The sequence below is a fragment of the Ailuropoda melanoleuca genome, chromosome 4 (genome assembly GCF_002007445.2).
Source record: "Ailuropoda melanoleuca isolate Jingjing chromosome 4, ASM200744v2, whole genome shotgun sequence".
NCBI classification, from domain to species: domain Eukaryota; kingdom Metazoa; phylum Chordata; class Mammalia; order Carnivora; family Ursidae; genus Ailuropoda; species Ailuropoda melanoleuca.
Genome location: NC_048221.1, coordinates 86177098 through 86195504, shown reverse-complemented (window position 1 = coordinate 86195504; position 18407 = coordinate 86177098). Strand labels below are relative to the sequence as shown.

At 40.8% G+C, this 18407-nt stretch overlaps 1 protein-coding gene and 1 long non-coding RNA gene across 10 annotated transcripts in view; both read right to left on the bottom strand.

The window, feature by feature from the left end:
* The window catches only part of LOC105238736, a 254903-nt gene that overhangs the window by 203237 nt on the left and 33259 nt on the right, over positions 1-18407 (bottom strand). The window lies entirely within an intron of this gene.
* Positions 3698-12094, bottom strand: LOC117801982. Its single transcript, XR_004624927.1, has 2 exons — positions 11171-12094; positions 3698-4452 (listed from the first exon to the last, which is right to left on the bottom strand). It is a non-coding gene; the product is annotated as an uncharacterized LOC117801982 (long non-coding RNA).

The following is an 18407-nucleotide window of genomic DNA, read 5'->3' as shown; positions in this document are numbered from 1 at the left end:
ATCTTTGCCTTCCTCTTCACATGGCACTCTGTGTGTGTATCTGTGTCCAAATTTTTTTTTTTAAGATTTTACTTATTTATTTGACAGAGAGAGACAGTGAGAGAGGGAACACAAGCAAGGGGAGAAGCAGGCTTCCCACCGAGCAGAGAGCCCAATGCGGGGCTCGATCCCAGGACTCTGGGATCATGACCTGAGCTGAAGGCAGACACTCAATGGTGGAGCCACCCAGATGCCCCTCTTCTTATAAGGACAATAGTCATATTGGATTAGAGGCCTATTCTACTCCAGTATGACCTCCTCTTAACTAATTACTTCCACAACAACCCCATCTCCAAGTAAGATCACATTCTTAAGTACTGGGGGTTAGGACTTCAGCATATGAATTTCTGGGGGACATAACCCAACTCTTAACAGATCTACTATCAGTAGCTCATAGGATAAGCCCCAGGGCCAGAGTACCAGGTTTGAACAGGAGCCAAAGGAAGAAGATTGTCAAGATGATGCATCTAGCAGACAGCCTAGGTCTCTGGGGCTCACCAACAGGGCACATCTGCCACGACCACTGCTGCCCCCATTGCAGCTGGTCATTACAGCTGCTCTGCCAGGTCTGGTCCTTAGGACTCCTCCTGCTGGGGCCTCAGGCTCTAGATTCCTACACTGCCCCTCACAATGCAAGTCCAAGTGAGCATCTGCAGGGTGAGCAAATCCAATGCAAGTCCAAGTGAGCAGTCTGGGCCACAGGCTCACACGCTAGCTGCTAGGGGGCAAGAGAAAGCAGACTGTACTCCCTCTTTCTGTGGTGGGAAGCAGTCTTGGCTCCATAATATATAGAGATTCTTTCACAGTAATAAGAGTGTTGGGGTGCTGGACAGATATGTTAGTCTTGTTTCTCCAGAGAAATAGAACCGAGAGATGATAGAAGATGACAGACTGATTAGATAGATAAATAGGAGATTTATCATAGGAATTGGCTCACACAATTACAGAGGCCAAGAAGTCCCACAGTCTGCCATCTGCGAGCTAGAAAACCAGAAAAGCCAGTGATGTAATTCAGTCTAAGTCTGAAGGCCTGAGAACCGGGGGAGTTGATGATATAAGTCTGAATCCAAAGGCCCATGAATTGGAGGGCCTATGAGAAAGTCCCAGCCTAAGTCCAAAGGCCCCGGGAACCAGGAGTTACCAATGTTTGAGGGCAGCTTAGCAAAAATAACAAATTCACCCTTCCTCTACCTTTTAGTAATATTTTGTACCTCAATGGATTAGATGATGCCCACCTCATTGGTCTTTACTCAGTCTACTGAGTCAAATGCTAATCTCTTCCAGAAACACCCTCACAGGCACACCCAGAAATAATGTGTTAACTATCTGGGCATCTCTTGCCCAATCAAGCTAATACATAAAACTATCATGGCAAACAAAAAGACAAATGTCACTATAAAGCTGTTTGCCAAATCCTGTATACAGTGGTCTTCCAAGTGTGGAACACCAGCCATGAGTATTTCCTGAGAGCAACTTAGAAATATAAATTTTTGGGGCGCCTGGGTGGCGCAGTCGTTAAGCGTCTGCCTTTGGCTCAGGGTGTGATCCCAGGGTCCTGGGATCGAGCCCCACATCAGGCTCCTCTGCTGGGAGCCTGCTTCTTCCTCTCCCACTTCCCCTGCTTGTGTTCCCTCTCTCTCTGGCTGTCTCTATCTCTGTCAAATAAATAAATAAAATTAAAAAAAAAAAAGTCCCATTAAAAAAAAAAAGAAATATAAATTCTTGGTCCTACCACAGATATATTGAATCAGAAATGCTAGGGTGGGGCTCAGCAAACTTTTCAACAAGTCTTCCAGGAGATTCCTTCCTTTCTTCCTTTTTATTTTTGTATAGCTCAATTGAGGTAGAAATGACATACAATAAATTACAGATATAGTTCACACTTTGATGAGTTTAACACATGTATATACCAATAAAACCATCACCACAATCAAGATAACACACATATTCATCACCCCTGATGTTTCCTCAACCCCCATTGTCATCTCTCCCTCCTCCCCCTTTCCACACACACTCCCAACATCCTGAGGCAACCACTGATCTTGTGTTGCTCTAGGTTAGTTTGCATTGTTTATAGTTTTACATGTATAGAATCACAGTATTATTTTTGCCTTTTAAAGATTTTTTTTTTTAGGGGTGCCTGGGTTAAGAGTCTGCCTTCAGCTCAGGGTCCTGGGATCCACCCCCACATCAGGCTCTCTGCTCAGCAGGGAGCCTTCTTCTCTCTCTCCCTCTGGCTGCCGCTCCCCTGAAGATTTTATTTTTTTAAGTAATCATTACATCCAACGTGGGACTCAAACTCACAACTCCAAGATCAAGCGTTGCACATTCTACCAACTGAACCAGCCAGGTACCCCTTTGTCTTTTTTTATTCAGCATAATAAATTTTAATTCATCCATGTTGTATTATGTATCAAGATTCCATTCCTTTTTGTAGCTGAGTAGTGTTCCATTATGTGGATACACTTAATTTGTTTATCCATTAACCTGTTTACAAAGACTTGGACTGTTTTCCAGTTTGGGGTCATGATAAATAAAGCCACTAAGAACATTCATGTGCAAGTCTTTGTATGGACATATGCTTTCACTTCTTTTGGGTAAATACCTAGAAGTGGAATGACTGGATTATATGCTAAATGTATGTTTATCTTTTGAAGAAACTGTCAAACTTTTTTTCCAAAGTGGTTGTTCTATTTTGCATTCCCCCCAACAGTGTATGAGTTTCCAGTTCCTCCATACTTGGTAAGGTCATCAGCCTTTTTATTTTTATTTTTTTTTAAAGATTTTATTTATTTATTTGACAGAGATAGAGACAGCCAGCGAGAGAGGGAACACAAGCAGGGGGAGTGGGAGAGGAAGAAGCAGGCTCATGGTGGAGGAGCCTGATGTGAGGCTCGATCCCATAACGCCGGGATCATGCCCTGAGCCGAAGGCAGACGCTAAACCGCTGTGCCACCCAGGCACCCCGGTCATCAGCCTTTTTAAATCTTTGCCATTCTGAAAGGTGTGTAGTAGTATCTCATTGTGGTTTTTATTTCCATTTTCCTAATGCCTTATGATGTTAAGCATCTTCACATGGTTATTTGCCATCTGTTTATCTTCTTTGGTGAAGTATCTGTTCAAATCTTTCACCCATTTCTTTTTGAGTTGTTTATCTCATTGAGTTACAAGAGTTCTTCATATATTTTAGATACATGTCTTTTGTCCAATAATATTTTGCAAATATTTTCTACCAGTCTGTAGCTTGCCTTTTGTTTTTTTCCTTTGGTAACAGTGTTTTTTGAAGAGCAAAATTCTTCAATTTTCATGATATCTAAGTATCAATATCTTTCTTTTATAGTTTGTACCTTCTGTGTCATAGTTAAATCTTGCTAAACCCAAGCCTACTAAGATTTTCTATTAAATTTTCTTCTGGAGATTTTAGCTCTTGAATTTAGGTCTATGATCCATTTAAAGCTAATTTTTAAGAAACTTTATTTTGATATAAGTCAGAAAAGCTGCAAATATAGTACAGAGTACGTATATATGCTTTACCCAGTTTCTCCCAATGTTAACAACTTACATAAGCCATAGTGCAATTACCAAATGAGAGAAATTAACATTTATTAACTAAGCTATTTACTTTATTTAAATCTCACCTATTTTCCCCTACTGTTCCTTTTTTTGTTCTAGCCTCCAATCCAGAATTCCATATTGTATTTAGTTGTCCCTAGTCTCTTCCAATCTATGACGATTCCTCAATCTTTCCTTGTCCTTCAAGTTAATTTTTATATAAGATATGGGGTAAAAGTCAAGATTCATCTTTTTTGCATATGCCTCTTCAATTATTCCACACCATCTCTTGAAAAAGATTATCTTTTCCCTTATTGAATTGCCTTGAAAGTTTTGTTAAAGATCAATAGACCATATATGTGTGAGTCTATTTCTGGACTCTCTGTTCTGTTCTATTGAGATTTCTATTTGTCTCTTTTTATACCAATACAATATTGTCTTGATTTTTGTAGCTCTATAATAAGTCTGAAATCAAGTGGAGTTAGCCCTCCAACTTTGTTCTTCTTTTTCAAAGTTGTTTTGGCTATTTCAGGTCCTTTAAATTTCCTGATGAATTTTAGAACCAGTTTTTCAATTTCTACAAAGAGGCTTCTGGGATTTTGATTGGGATGGCATTGAATCTACAGACCAGTTTGGGGAGAAGTGACACATAACAGTATGAAGCTTCTAATCCCTGAATTCAGAATTTCTCTCCACTTATTTAGGTCTTTTTTAACTTCTGTCAGGAATATTTTGTAGTTATCAGATTCTGCAGTGCACAGATCTTGCACATCTTTGGTCAAATTTATCCCTAATAAGCATTCCAGGTGAGTTTGATGCACAGTAAGTTCTTAGGAACACTTTCCTATGTCAGCACTGTTCCTGAAACATAATATTGGGAAAAAATAAGTATTAAAATATGCAAAAAAAATGATAGAATATGAAAACACAAATGGGAACTTAGGAAAGTCATGGGCTATAATTCATATGAATTGATAAAACAGTTGAATAAAGTAGATGAATATAAGATACACTACATATTCAAAACACAGCATAATTCATTTGAACGGATTGGAAATTTTTTTTTTAAAGATTTTATTGATTTATGTGACAGAGAGACAGCCAGCGAGAGAGGGAACACAGCAGGGGAGTGGGAGAGGAAGAAGCAGGCTCCCAGTGGAGGAGCCTGATGCGGGACTGGATCCTGGAACGCCGGGATCAGCCCTGAGCCGAAGGCAGACGCTTAACGACTGCACTACCCAGGCGCCCCAAGAAATTTTAATTAAAACTGAGATCCCATTCACAATAGTAACAAAAAATACCGAATGAGAATTTTAATTGTATTCAGAATGATTTATATTTTAAAAAATCATGTATGTTCATATGTTTATGGATATGTATGTAAATGAATTTTAAAAGGCCTGGAAACCTGACAAGTACTTTTCTGAAGAGAGGGGAAGAAGATGGAGAGAAAGTAAGAAAGGGCTTGTCTGCTTCCTTTGAAATTCTTCCAATGATAAGGTATTAACACAGTACTTAATAATTTTAAAAAACTTTCCTAAGCAGCATGTAGGATCCCATTTTGTCAATTACAGATACATTTGTGTACACATTTGTGTCTCAAAAGATGATTAAACAGTTATGTATAAATAGCAGAATTTCAGATGATTTTCACTGTGGTTTTTCTTTTTAGTGTTGTTTAATGTTTTACAATAAGCATGGGTTATTTTTATAATAAAAAGTAATAAAGGTATCTTCTTTTGAAAAGAAAAAAATAGAACCTAAAGAGTGCTATTAATGACATACACAAGGACACTTAAACTAAGAAGAATATAAACAAGTGGAAAAATAGATCATATTTCCATTTTTTTCTTAAGCAGGCTCCATGCCCAGCATGGAGTCCAACATGAGGCCTGAATCCATGACCCTGAGACCAAGACCTGAGATCAAGAGTCAAACATTCAACCAACTGAGCCACCCAGACACCCCAGATCATGTTCCTATTTCTAATTTACAGTATATTCACATATAAATACAATAAAGATAAATCTTCCCAAGCTATAAACAGATTTATTATAATAACAATTAGTATTTTAAAACAACAAACTTCCTGTTAAAATATTTATTCCACTCTTCTTTTATGAAACCCACTGAACATAGCAAAAGAAATGGAAAAAACAGAGGGAGGGAGGCCTCCATTTTCAATGAGGCAAGGAAGCACAAAAGCAGAAACCATGACGCAAACCAGCTGGTTACTGTGGGATCAGAACTAGAACAGGAAAGAGATGCCAGGTGCCTCCTTGGACCCAAGTAGGAACCAGATCTCACCAAAGATCCATGGAGAAGTTTAGCTGATGACACCTTTACTCCATGTACAAGGTATGGTAGCATGGGCTACCTCTAAAAACTGGGGAATATCCCATAGAGCGCAGGACTCACAGTGCAGAGTGGCCTGGGTGGTGGGGTTGCAGGAAGCACCTTACCAAACTCACCTCTGGAGAGGGAGATATGTGGAGATGATGCAAGGGGAAGGAGGAAGTGAAGGCAGGAACCACCAGTTTGCACCACAGGGAGTGCCTATGAGTCTGAGCCTCATGGATTTCCAGAACACCGAAAGTCGAGGGGAGATGGTCCCCAAGGAAAAGGAAATAATGGAAAGGGTGTTTGAGACAACAAAACCTATTAAAATTTAAGGCTCCTAGATGCTCTCTAATCTCACCAACTTCTTCACTTGTCATACCATTATTTAGCCAATAGTGGCCCCCATTCAAACCATGATGGGTTTCACACATAGAAATTATAGGGGAAGGGAAAATTACACAAAAGACTGATTAAAAAAAAGAAGAAGAAGAAGAAGAAGAAGAAGAAACCACAAGAGGAATTACCCAAGGCATGGTATTACCCAAAGATGTTCAGATAAAGTCTCCACTTCTCAGAGAAATTTCAGACAATGCTACCTAGAAAAAGACTCCAAAGAAAAGACATAAGAATTCAAAAAAGAAATTTAAAAAATGAAAAAAGACAACTAAAAGCAAACTAGTAGATTCTGGATAAAAATGGAAGCATAAACCATGATAGAAATGGAATCTACATCAAAAGCAACACAAAATAGGATATAAATCACTATATAGTTCAGACCACAGTGGAAAGAGTCTGGGAAATCACATGAAATGAACAACAAAACACAAGATTTTTACATAATCCTAGAGAAAATTGCTATTGTTACAGAAGACCAAGAATAGTGATCCTTGGCATTTCTGAAGGAAAATAATAATTTCTGAAGAAGGGGAAAAGGAATTAAATATACATTATTTTCAAAAATAGAAGAGGACTTTCTTGAAATAAGGATGACTCGAATCTACAGATCAAAAGGGCATATACATCCCAAGAAAATTGATGTAGACTGTTCAACATCAACAGATAACCTAATGAAGTTATGCAACACAAGGATACACAAAATCTCACATGTATGGCCATGTAGTTAATAAACTACACGCAGAGAGAAAAATCCAGTTTCTTTGGACTTCATCTCAATGCCAAAAAACAGCAAACCAACATCTAAAAAGGTGTGAAGGAAAGAAAACATGTTTCAAGGATTGTGTACATGCCAAGTTACCTTCAAGCATAAAGGCAACAGACAAGCATTCTCAGACATGTGAAACCATACAGACCAAAGCACCCAGGAAATCATCCTGGAAAAACAACTTATGAATGAAATCTATCCAACCAAGGGATGAGTCAAAATAAATTCTAGAATAGAAAACCTAAGTGTACTGGTTTCCTAGGGCCACCACAACAAAGTACCACAAACTGGATGGCTTAGAACAACAGAACTTCATTGTGTCACCATTCTAGAGTCTAGAAGTTTGAAATCAAGGTGTCAGTAGGGCCATGTTCCCTCCCAAAGAGCTAGAGACAGATCCTTCCAAGCCCTTTCCAGCATTTTAAAGGCACACACGTTCATTGGCCCATGGCAGCATAATTCCAATTTTCACATAGTGTTTTCCCTATGTCTCTTCATACAGTCTTCTCTCTGTGCACATCTGTGTCCAGATTTCCGCTTTGTAAAGACACCAGTAGTATTGGATTAAGGCCCACTCGAATGACCTCATGTTAACTTGATTACCTCTGTAAATACTCTATTTCCAAATAAGGTCACATTCTGAGGAACTAGGAATTATGACTCCAACATTTTTGGGGGGAGGATACAATTGAACCTGTAACCCTGGGGTAATACAAAGGGGTGAGCACTGAGTCCGTTACATATAGAGAGAAAACTAAACAGCAGTAAGAAGTATGGTTAGAGAACAAAATGAATGGAGGTAAACATGGATGAGAGAACATAATAAAAATCAAAAGACAGAGTGGGGGAGTGGGATAAAGTACAAGTGTGAGTAATTCCTTATCATTAGCAGGAAGCCAAGAGATGCCACTTAAAACTGAAACTTGTCTTGTTTTTTAAGCTTAAATTTAAAAAAAAAATTTTTTTTTGAGTATCATTGAGACACAAACTTGGGGGGGTTGTTAAAAAAACATAGCAAATTGAATCTCTTTATGTTTTTCATTCTTTTCTCTTATTTCTAAAAGAATTCATCTCTTAAAAACTTGTGAAGAAACAACCCAGTTAGTCATTTCTAAGTTTGTCTTCAGTTTTTCTGACAATAAATTCAACTAAATCAGTATTAATTTTTTTTTTCACCTAAAATAGCCTGCAGAGTGAGGTCCTATCTCACAAAATTTAATCGTTGTTCTCTCTCTCCACATATCTATAGAATCTTTAAGGATGTTTTATAGAGTTGGGAACGGTGATCTCTGAGCATAGGATTTACAGTGAGGTTTTTTTTTTTTTTTTAACTTTGTTGTGCTTTTCTGTATTACTTGAATTTTTATAATAAGTAGATGTTATTTTGAACAAAAACAGTAAAATTGTTTCACATTTTTCTCCTAAAAATTTTCTTTGCAGGCATTGGGGGTGGGACTCAACTTCAGCTTCTAGGAGGCACAGGGTCTGGGAGGCAAAAAGTGGGGTCCGAGGATGTTGTGACAGCCAACGCAAGGTGCCTGGGCTGTTAAGGGGCCCTTCCATGACTGGGGGTCCTGTTTTGCAGTAGCTGTGGCAGAAAACTCCCCAACTCCAATGCCGGACTTTCCACCATCAGACCCAGCTCCCAAAGAAGCCACATGTCCTCTAAGGTCAGCAAAATGACTCATAAGCTGCCTTCTAACTTTTGAGAAAGTTCAACATTTGCTTTATTGTGACATCGAAGAAGCCAATGCTCCCAAAAACCAACCTGGAGGTTGCCTCCATCCTTCTCGACCCCCAAGCCTCAGAGTTGCCTGTGTGACTGTCTTGAGCTCACGTGTGTGATCACGTTCCCCACTCCATCCTGCAAGCTGGACTTTTTCAACAGGAAAGGCATCTGGGCACATAACGGTCGTCATCATATTCATATTTTATTGTTCCTCTTCTTATATCTGGTTGCCCCCAAATGCTTGGCAGGAAATTTATCTTTTACTGCTTCTCTTCCTGTATTTTAATGGAAATGCTGGAGGTTTCTGTGGATACAGCACGCAGGCAGCTGGGGCTTTGTAAGGCTGAGCACATCACAAAAGAGTCATGGGCTTTGGGCCTGACTTCCTGAAAGGTGGTGCTGGCCCACACATTTGAGCTTTCGAGCCTCTAAAATGGGACAGGTGTCCCACCAGGAGATACAAGCTCAGCAGCAGGGGGTGCAAGGACAAGCGGGAGGGCAGTGACAGGACATCTACAGCATGAATGGAGTCCTACCCTGGGCAAGCACTCCTTGTGGGGCCAGAGACCCCAAGACAGTCATCTAAACCTGAATGCTGGCCTAAGGCAGTGTGACACATAGGACCTGCATACCAGACTCTACCAAAAGGCTAAAGATCACATGTAGCCAGTGTCTCCAAGGGAGAGAATCCCCAGACACGTCCCAGTAACACAGCTATAGAGGTGGGTAGAGGTCTTCAGTGAATGTTGAGCACAGAGAAACACGAGAGCCATGAAGGCAGCACCTGCCAACAGCCGGGGAAACTTCTTAGAAAATGTGGTCTGTACTCACTTTTTTTAAACTTTTTTTTTTTTTTTAAAGATTTTATTTATTCATTCAACAGAGATAGAGACAGCCAGCGAGAGAGGGAACACAAGCAGGGGGAGTGGGAGAGGAAGAAGCAGGCTCATAGCAGAAGAGCCTGATGTGGGGCTCGATCCCACAACGCCGGGATCACGCCCTGAGCCGAAGGCAGACGCTTAACCGCTGTGCCACCCAGGCGCCCCTGTACTCACTTTTTTAAAAAATTAGATTATTATTAAACAGACAAAAAATTACTTGTTAAGATATACAGGAAATCAATGTATTTCAAATAACAATACTACAAGTCTTACGTTCTCTGTTGTTCGGAATCTAGGTCCTAGAATTGTTGCAACCTGCCCACCTCCTCTTTGCTCCCTACATACATCTAAGGCTGGTGTTAATTATTCAGAGAGGCTGAGTGTCTCAGAGCTGATATCCATTTAGACAAGGCAGGAGACCACCTTATCTCCTGCCGCTGCACCCTAGGGGTGGGCTGTGTCTCCTCCCACACCCTTCACCCTGTAGTGCTTGGATTCATGATCGGCTTCTCAGGTGTGTCCCTGTGCCTGGCAAGGCTCTTTCTTCTCTGATAGTTGTAATCTGGGCAGATGGCTTCTGCTCTACTTATTTCTGCTCACTTAGTTGCATTTTCTTCACATCAAAGTTCACATCTCTAGAGAGCTACCTCGGTTTATTAAAAATATAATTTTAGTCATTCACTGAAACTCGATTATGAACAAGCAGCAAAATGAACCTGCTTTCACCACAGTCTTCCCACAGCCTTTTAGAACCAATGCCCATAGTGGGGGCTGACGTCTCTGCCTTATCTGATATCAGATCTTGGGTGACTATGTTTAGCCATTTTCGTGTGAACCACTCTTTCAACTCATTCAGTCCTCAGCCTGCTTGATCAGGCTTCTGCCCCCTCTGCTCTACTGATAAGGCTCTTTCCTAGGCCACCAGTGAGTCCCTACTCATGCCAAATAGGAGTGACATGTTTCACCTCCCATTTGCCTAATCCCTCTGCTCTTATGTGAAACTACTCCACATTTTTTCCACCTTTAAACTCCCATTCCCCTGATTCCTCTCACAGCTTTCTCTCCCAGTTCTTTCTGCAACCCATTGATAGTTCCTCTCCCTCTTTAATAGTCCCCCACCCTAAGGGTTCGGGGTTCTATATTCAGTAAGCAAGCTCTTCTATCTTCAGGTTTTTACTACCAGAGGTCTCCAAACCCAGCTCTCTCCAGGTTTCCATTCCCATTTATCCAACTCTTACAGGAGGTCTTAATTTGCCCTGAATTAATGCATGATCATGCCCCAAACTCTCTCTTCCTAGGTTACACTCCCTGCATTACATTACATTTCCGTGGCCCAGAGAAACATGCTCATAAATGGAAGTGAGAACCATTCATGGGTCCCCAAAGCAGAAGTCACTCTGAGAGCTTCAATTATTGCCCTTGGTTTGAGCAGAAAGCATGACCTCAAGGGCTTTAGCAGACACTGACCTCAGAGAGGAAGTTTCATTGCTCTTCTTCCTGTGTCTGTGTCCCCTTCCAGTTCTTTATCTTCCCAGGTAGGAAATGTGGAGGGATACCTATGCATCTCCCTTGCTCTGGTAATGTCAACCTGTAGATAGGTATATGTGAAACAAGGATGGAGGAGTTCAAGTGGATGAAGAATGAATGCAGTAGGATTTCCCCTAAATGCTCCAATGTGTCCTGAGAATACAGCTCAAGCCAACTCACATAGCTCTCAACGCTGGAGCTTTAATCTTTCAAGAACACACTTCCTTCCTATATTTCTAGTAATTACTGTTTCTGGCTTTTCTGGAAATCCCTCCAGTCATCCTGACTCTCTCCTCCAAAAGAATTGAGTCATAAAAATAGAACCGTGAGAAAAGTTAATTTGACCCCTTTGCTCCCTGAAATGTGCTGGGTGGAGAGAGCCTGGGGGAATGGGCTGAGAGTTGGGGGGAGCTCTTCTTCAACTGGTTCTTCCATCTCAAGGAAAAATAAACTAAAGGAAAGAATAAATGTTTTAAGTTAGTCATCCACAGGAAAGAAATTTTCTGGGGGGAAAATCCACACTTGGACTATTCTAGTATTTATAGAAAACGTCTTGAACCTGAGATCCATAAATGGGCTTTATCGAAACATATGGTCCTCCAGAAACTGTGAACAATGTGTTTTTGTGTCTGTATGTTTTTCTGAGGAGAGGATCCATAGTTTTTATCAGATTCTCAAAAAGGTAAGAGCTACTCACTTAGAGGTTAACTTAGTTATCTACTGTTATATAAACAAATCACCCCAAAACTTAACAGTGTAATACAGCTAACAATAGCTCACAGGTTGTGCGGAATTTGAGGAGTGGCTTAGCTGAGTGACTCTCAGGGTCTCTTGTGATGTTGTAGTCAAGAAGTCAGCTGGGGTTGCTATCATGTGACAGCTTGACAGGGACCAGAGAATGTGCTTCCAAGATGGTTTGCTTACATGGCTGTTGGCAGAAGGCCTCAGTTCCTTACGGGCTATTAGCAGGAGGGCTCCACTCCTTGCCAAATGGACCTCTCTATTGGACTGTTTGACTGTTCTCATAACATAGCGGCTGGCTTCCCCCAGAGTGTGTAACTGAGAGGAGAGGAGAAAACCATAACTCCTTAGGCTCAGAAGTCATACATTGTCATTCCTGTCACATGCTATTCTATAAGCAAGACATCTCACGCTCAAGGTGAGGTAATGAGGCTCCATTTTTTGAAGGAGGGGGGAGAATTAAAGAATTTGTAAATATACGTTTAAACTACCCAACTAGTAAAGAGGCCTTACTTACAGTTTTGCTGAAAAGCATTTCTCTCTCCCTGTGTAACCCTTCCCATTCTTCCATCAGATCATTTTGCAGAATTTGGGACTCCTCCAGGGTAGGGCTCCCCTCTAACCTTGGACAAATTACTAAGCTTCTTTGTGTCTCTGTCTTTTCATTGGTAACTGAGGATAATAACAGCACCTACTTCAGAGGATTGTCGTAGGAGGATTAAAAGAAATTCTGAATTAATAAATGCTAAAAACATGTTAGCTATAATAATGCTGACCCTACTCCCAACCTAGAGTTCCATTTACTTTAAATAGATTTGTAGGGGCACCTGGGTGGCACGGCGGTTAAGCGTCTGCCTTCGGCTCAGGGCATGATCCTGGCGTTATGGGATCGAGCCCCACATCAGGCTCCTCCGCTATGAGCCTGCTTCTTCCTCTCCCACTCCCCCTGCTTGTGTTCCCTCTCTCGCTGGCTGTCTCTATCTCTGTCNGTCAAATAAATAAATAAAATCTTTAAAAAAAATAGATTTGTACACTTTTGGATTATAAATCTTCTAGGTAAGGATGGTGCCAGATACTTGATTCTCGACACATTTTAGAAATGAATAGCAAGTTGCATAAGAAAGCATACATTAAGATGTCATGTATGTAAAATAGTATGCAAAGCAATACTATATGTTGTTTGGTGACAGGTATAAAAAATGTATGAGAATAATAAATACCAAATTTAGGTTATTTATTACCTCTGGAAGGAAGAGAGGAATGTGAAATCCAGGATGGATTTCAAGAGGCTTCAGCTGTATTAGAACTTCATTTCTTGAATTGGATGGATAATACCTAGTTGTGTGTTGTGTTAGTCTTTATATCTTTTTGTATATATTAAATATTATAAAACAAATGTTAAAATAAATGACATTTATTAGTTTCTATTTTGCAGTTTTCCGTTGTTATTTCAGAGTTAATTAAAATTTTTCCAGGCCCAGGGCACCTGGCTGACTCAGTCGGTAGAGCACGTGACTTGATCTTGGGGTTGTGAGCCCCACATTGGGGGTTGAGTTTACCTAAAAACAAAAACACAAAAAAACTTTTTCCAGGCTGGATTAGTTTCCTGTTGTTATTTTGCCAAATTGCCAGAAATTTAGTGGCACATAAATTTATTATTTTGTACTACTAGTCCCATACAGCATCTTTGAAGCCAGCAGCATGGGATCTTCAAATCTTTCTCTCTCTCTCTCTGGTCTCTGTTTCTGTCACCAAATCTCCTCTGAATCTGACCCACCTCCCTTTTATAAGGGCCCTGTGATCACACTGACCCATTCAGACAATCCAGATAATTTTCCCATTTTATGTTCCATAGCTTATACACATCTGCAAAATCCCTTTGCCAATATTCACAGGTTTTGAGGATTAGGGCATGGACATCTCTGGAGGGCCATTTTCTGCCTGCCACACCGGCCTTAAAAGTTTTATAAGCCCTAGTGCGGTAACTTTTGTACCCAGTAGAAACCCCCCTGGCCTGCTTAGCTTTTACTGTGCATGTGAATTGCTTCCCCTGCCCTGGTAGAAAACTAGATGGCCACAAAGTTGTCCAAGGTAAGCCCCAAGGTGGGGAAGTGAAAAAAATCACAGAGGCTAGAAATTCCCAAGCTGGAGAATAGTCCAGAACTACTAAGAGAGTTGCCCCAAACTGGAATAGCTAGACCTTAAAATTTCCTCCAAGCAGCTAGACTTATCACTGTAGAATAGAAATATGATCACGTTCCTCTCCTGTGTAAAACCCCATCATGGCTTCCCCTTGGCTTTAGAATAAGGAACAAAGTCCTTGAAGTGGTCCTAGTGGATCTAGATGAGGGTTTCTCAACCTCAGCAATATTGATATTTTGGCAGGATAATTCTTTGTTGCTGGGGACTGTCTTGTGCATTGCAGGGTGTTTGGAAGCATCTAGGACTCTTTTCCACTAAGATGCCAGTAACACCCCTACTCCACTCCCACCCCCCTACACACACTCTCGTACTAACCAAGTTGTGACACCTTGACAGATGTCCCTGAGGGAGAAAATCGTCCTTTGTTGAGGACTCCTGTCTCCAAGGAAGTCCTGTAGGATCTGGGCCCTAAACATCCTCCCATCCCATTCTCTCTTCCTTAACCATCTAAAGGACATCTCTCAGCTGGAGCCAGCAGGGCTCTTCTGGCCTCCGGATTTCTGCATACACTGTTCCCTCTTTCCGGATCACTCTTCCCCACATCTCCTTATCTGGCAAACTCTTCGTGTCTCAATCTAAATGTCTATTGCTCAGACACCCCTCCCCCCCCTTTCAGAGCTCACTGCCGTGTGCTGCAGCAGCCCCCTCCTGTGCTACAAACCCTCTTGGCAGCTCTGTCATTCGTTTGCCTCTTTCGTCAAACCGCTGCCTCCAGGAGGGCAGGGCCTATGACTGTCTGGTCCTACTGATTACAGTGCCTACTGATTAGTGGCTACATGGTCTGTATTATCTGATGATCGGTGGACACCATCAGCCCAACTGGTCTATCCCATAATCAGATACGCAGAACAGGAATCAGACCATAAAGTCAGGTAAATTCCCAAGGAAGATCTGGGATTAATTGTTTGCTCCTTGATGCGTCTGGACAATGTTGGCTCCACTAAAGATTAAACAGTAACTTGGGGTGTGATCTGACAAAGAGCCTTTTCCTAAGGGCGGTGAATTCCTAGGGCTACACATAAGGAATGTTTGCCTGAGGGTCTCCTATTCAATCATGCCCTCCCCCCCACCCCCCGGGGGAAGGCCAGCACCATGAACTGGGACTAACTGCCAAGCCTCTTTGGGAAGAGAGCCAGACAGTGGGCTCTGCAGACAGGGAACAGCCCAGCAGGAAGAAGGCTATCGTCTGTCAGCTCTGGTACAACAGACCATTCACAGGGCAGCACTCACAAATCAGAGACATCTAGACTCTGGCCAGGTCCCCTTTGTCCACCCCAACCTGGGGCATGTAAATGCAGGCTAGGCAAAGATCTAACACACCACAGAAACTTGGCCCCATCCCACCAAAAGAATCAGTGCTTTACCCGATTCAAAAATTGTAACTGAGACTCTGAAATGGAGCCTTCTGAACAATACTGAAAGGACAAAATGCAGCCCCTGAGAGCCAGGCACCTAATTTTCCACGACAGGAAAGCCATCCTTGCTCTTAGCCTGGGTTCAGCCAGCTCCTCATTCCTCACAGTCTCCCAGAATGAGCCGTCCATCAGGCTAAGTCAACCATGTAGCTAAATCCACATATTCCTTGTATTATTATGTACTTAATACCTTCCTTTTAATATGTATACCTTGATCCATAACAAAAATAGTTTTTTTCTGATTATGTAAATAATATGATTATAAAAAATGCAAACAACACACACAAAAATAAGGAAAACAAAAATCATTATAAGATAACCACCATCAACATTTTGGTGACTCTTTCCTACATCTCTTTATCCAAATGCGCACATCCATATGACTTTACATACATAAGGTAAACTTCTTTGCTCAAATGCATGTATTAAAATAGAACTTTCTGGGGCACCTGTGCGGCTCAGTAGGTTAGCATCTGCTTTTGGCTCAGGTCATGATCCCAGGGTCCTGAGACTGAGCCCCACGTTGGGCTCTCTGCTCTGTGGGGAGCCTGCTTCTCCCTCTGCCTGCTGTTCCCCCAGCTCGTGCACACCCGTGCGCTCTCTCTCTGTGTCAAATAAATAAATGAATAAAATCTTCAAAAAAAATAATAAATAAAATGGAACTTTCTGGGGCACCTGGATGGCTTAGTTGGTTAAGCATCTGACTCTTGATCTCACCTCAGATCTTGATCTCAGGGTCATGAGTTCAAGCCCTACACTGGGCTCCATGCTGGGCATGGAGCCTACTTAAAAATTAATTAATTAATTGGAACTTGCTATTAGCATCACTAATAGCAAACTGCCATCACTTGACAGAATAGAAGGCAGCCCTCCAAAAATGAATACAATGAAAACAAAACTATGTGATTAAATATTTAGTCAGACACCACAGCCCTCAAGGCTCCAAAGCCTGAAGCCTAATCTCTAGGAGTTAAAAAGGTTAGCAAGTGTTAGAGAAGCTTGACCAGTTATACCAAAGGGAGGCTTTCTCTGAGATACAATTAGAAAGATTGAAAGAATTAAAAGAAGAAAATCTTTCTCTACCTCTACTGTTCCCTATCCCATATCTATGTAGTAGCTTAAAATTCCTGGGGTGCCCTCAAGAACCTCCCACATTCTCTGGAGAAGGCAAGGGGCAGAATCCACAAGTGCCAGACCCTTCAGGGTCCACTCAAGACAGTGTGGAGGGGACAGGCCCTGTTGCACCAGCCCCTTGACCCCAGAAGTGTCAGAAAACTATAAAAGCCTTTAACAGCACATCAGGGGCAATAGACCTATTCTCCCCTCCCCCACCAGACGCAGGCATTCCTCCTTCCTCAGCCTGGAGTAGATAGAAGATTCAAGCCTCCTTTTCCTTCTTCTTCATAAAGTTCTACTGCCTCAAAGAATGACACTATGTAAACATAAAGGGAAAAATCCAACATGAAGATATAATAATTATAAATATGAACCCAACATAGGAGCACTCAAATACATAAAGCAGCTAATAACGAACATAAAGAAAGTAATCAATAGTAATACAATAATAGTAGGGAATTTAACATCCCGTTTACATCAATGGATAGATCATCCAAACAGAAAATCGACAAGGAAACAGTGGCTTTGAATTACACATTGGACCGGAAGGATCTAACAGATATATTCAGAACATGCCATACTAAAACAGAATACACATTCTTCTCAAGTGCACATGGAACATTATCCAGAGTAAATCACATATTAGGCCATAAAACAAGTTCAACAAATTCAAAAAACTTGAAGTCATACCATGCATCTTTTCTGACCACAACACTATGAAACTAGAAAATCAACAAGAAATCATCTGATTTCTCAAAAATCAACAAGAAAAAAATCTGGAAAGAGCACAAATACGTGGAGGTTAGGTAATATGCTACTAAACAATAAATGGGTCAACTGAGAAATCAAAAAGGAAATAAAAAAATACACAGAGACAAATGAAAATGAAAACACAATTGTCCAAAATTTTGGGGAAGCAGCAAAAGTGGTTTTAAGAGGGAAGTTTATAGGAATACAGGCCTACTGAAAGAAGCAAAAAAAATCTCAAATAAAAAGCCTAACTTTACAGCTAAAGGAGTTAGGAAAAGAAGAACCAATAAAACCCCAAAGCAGTAGGAGAAAGGAAATAATAAAGATTAGAGCAGAAAGAAACAAAATGGAAACAAAAAAAATGATAGAACTGATCAATGAAACCAGGAGCTGGTTCTTTGAAAAGATCCACAAAATTGATAAATTTTTAGCTAGACTCATCAAAAAGAGAGAGAGAGAGGAAACTCAAAATCAGAAATGAAAAAGGAAATAACCACCAACACCACAGAAATACAGAGAATTATAAGAGGATATTATGAAAAATTATATGCCCACAAATTGGACAACCTAGAAGAAATGGATAAATTCCTAGAAACATATAACCTCCCAAAACTGAAACAGGTAGAAAGAGAATATTTGAACAGATTGAATACCAGCAATGAAATTGAATCTGCAATCAAAAAACTCCCAACAAACAAAAGTCCAGGACCATATGGCTTCACAGGCAAATTCTGCCAAACATTTAAAGATGAGTGAATACCCATTCTTATCAAAGTATTCCACAAAGCGGAAGAAGAAGGAAAGCTTCCAAATTCATTCTATAAGGCCAGCATTACTCAGATACCAAAACCATATAAAGATACCAAAAAAAAAAAAAAAAAAGAGAGAGAGAAAGAGAGAGAGAGTACTATAGGCCAATATCTCTGATGAACATGGATGCAAAAATCCTCAAC